This window comes from Capra hircus, chromosome 12, assembly GCF_001704415.2.
Source record: "Capra hircus breed San Clemente chromosome 12, ASM170441v1, whole genome shotgun sequence".
NCBI lineage: Eukaryota > Metazoa > Chordata > Mammalia > Artiodactyla > Bovidae > Capra > Capra hircus.
This window is the reverse complement of record NC_030819.1, coordinates 56,945,856-56,948,830: the sequence shown is the minus strand read 5'-3', so window position 1 is coordinate 56,948,830 and position 2,975 is coordinate 56,945,856.

Below are 2,975 nucleotides of genomic sequence, written 5' to 3'. Positions count from 1 at the left end.
AGGGCTCTCTTTAGCCTTTCTACATTTTGTAAAAGTGTTACTGGGCTTCCCTGGGTGACTCAGTGGCAAAGAATCCTCCTGCCACTGCAGGAGACACAGGAGACTCGGGTTTGGTCCCTGGGTTGGGACGTTCCCTTGGAGGAAGAAATGGCAACCCACTCCAGTATTCTTGCCTGGAGTGTCCCATGAACAGAGGAGCCTGGAGGGCTCCCCCAGGAGTCATGGGATTGCAAAGAGTCAGACATGACTGAGCACACGCGCTCACACACATGTGAAAACCACTGCGATAATTTTCTTCTGGCTAACGTGGTCCCCTTGCTTTTCTGCCCAGGCTTCCTGGGGCATTCAGATCAAATATGCTCATTTGGGAACGTTATTTTGAGTCCTCCACAAATCAGATGAAATGATTCCTATTTCTGATCTTGTTTAGCAGTGTTCTCTAAATCACCAATTATATACCATAACTACCTATGTCTATTTATAAATTATATGTGTGTCACTGGACCAATTATGTCTATCTAAAAACATACAAAAATAGAATAACTTAAAGTATGAGATAAAGACAAGTTCTAATATATTTTTTCCTGTCCATCCTCCACCCCAACCCTGGAACCACACCCTCTAGGCATAATTCTATCACATTCATAGCATCACCTCCTATTATAATTCTTTTTCAAAATCTTGTTTACTTTGCACAGAAACAGACTCACAGACTTAGAGAATGAACTTTTGGTTGCAAGGCTGGGGTGGGAGGCGGGGAGGTGGGAAGAGGGATAGTTAGGGAGTTTGGGATGGACATGTACGCATTGCTATGTTTAAAATCGGTAACCTGCAAGGACCTACTGTATAGCACAAGGAACTCTGCTTAATGTTAGGTGGCGACAGCCTGAATAGGAGGAGACTTTGGGGAAGGATACAGGTATATGCATGGCTGAGTCCCTTTGCTGTCCCCCTGAAACTATCACAACATTGCTAATCAGCTATGTGCTGCGCTTAGTCTCTCAGTCCTGCCCGACTCTTTGCAACCCCATGGATTGTAGCCCTCCAGGCTCCTCTGTCCATGCGGATTCTCTAGGCAAGAGTACTGGAGTGGGTTGCCGTGCCCTCCTCCAGGGGATCTTCCCAACCCAGGGTTCGAACCCAATTGCAAGCAGATTCTTAAGTGTCTAAGCCACCAGGGAAGCCCAAGAGTACTGGAGTGGGTAGCCTATCCCTTCTCCAGGGGATCTTCCTCAACCAGGAATCTAACCGGGGTCTCCTGCATTGCAGGCAGATTCTTTACCAGCTGAGCTACCGGGGAAGCCTGTTAATGAGCTATACTCCAATACAAAAATAAAAAGTTAAAATACCCTGTCTAGTTTGTCTTTGTGTCCACAAAGTGCCTGACACAAAAGAGATGCTTATAAATATCTGTTGAATTAACTCATATAACATTATAAATCATTTTTTATAAATACTTCAAAATTCCCGTAATTTCTCACTGGTGGCTGATTGTAGACACTGCTGCATTAAATGACTTACTGAAAAAATGCAGTGTAAACCTCAAATGAATTGCTCTCCTTCATTCAAATGGTCTCAACAATTGTGCTCAGTTGGGTTTTTTCCTGTCAGTCTTGGAAGTATGCCGCAGGGCACAAATGAACACCAATCTCAGGCCCAGGCTATTTTTTATTTATTTATTTATTTATTTTTTAATTTTAAAATCTTTAATTCTTACATGCGTTCCCAAACATGAACCCCCCTCCCACCTCCCTCCCCATAACATCTCTCTGCGTCATCCCCCTGCACCAGCCCCAAGCATGCTGTAAAAATTCCAGATCTGGGTTTGTTTTAGAAATGAAGTATTCGGACATTACCATTTCAGTGAGGACTGGGTCATTAATTTGCAAATGTAAAACTCTCCCCAAACCAAGCCAAAGCCCTGTTATTCACACAAGTCTTGCATCGGAGAAAAAACAGAACGACAGGAATATACTTTAAATAGTCACAGTTCCCATTTCTGAACATTTTATTCGGTTTGGGCATTCAAGGTTCATTGTTTTTTATTACGAGAATTATCTGACTGTGGATACTTGTTTAAAAAAAATAGAATCTTAAAAAAAAATACCGTTACGTTGTGGTCCTTCATGATGTCGATTTTAATCATTTAAATTATACAACTGTAAAAAATAAAATAAAAAAATAAAAAATAAAAAAACTGGTAAATTATACAACTGATGGCCTACCTCATCAGACATGTTATTGTTGTTGTATTGACATGTTATTGTTGTTTTATTAACATGTAAATTGTTAATGTTAACATTTGAGCCTGTGAGTTCTCTGATGAGCCTGAGTGCACCTGCCTGATGGTGAGGTGATGGTGAGTGTTGATCTTTTGATGTTCTAAAGCAGCAGGCCCCACCATTTTTGGCACCAGGGACCCGTTTCCTGGAAGACGATTTTTTCTTGGACTGGGTTGGGGGATGGTTGCAGGATGATTCAAGCACACTACATTTATCGAGCACTTTTATTATTATTACATCAGCTCCACCTCAGATGATCAGGAATTAGATCCCGGAGACTGGAGACCCTGTTCTATGGCTTCATTTCCCTGCCAATAAGCCTCCAAAGCATACCATTTAATGATTTTTCTAAAAAGTGAATTTGAAGTAGGTGCTTAAGGGGTCTTGACTGAGCACTTATTCTTTATTTTGTTCTCTGTTTACTTCTCCTTCGGGACATTACATTTCTGATAAGGGCTATTCGGAAACAATAATATGGGTGAGCTATTAGGAATGCTGCTTTCATTTGGGAAATTCGGCAGATAAAGACATTAATGGTAGATTGTATGCTGTTAAAGGAGCTGTTTACGGTTTGAGTTGGTGTTTAGGGTAATAGACCGTTCATTCATCCTTCCCCCTCGGGATTTATTCTCAAGTGTCCGATACCCAAGGAACACTAGCCGAAGAACTGGTAGAACAACAGTCCCCACTGCT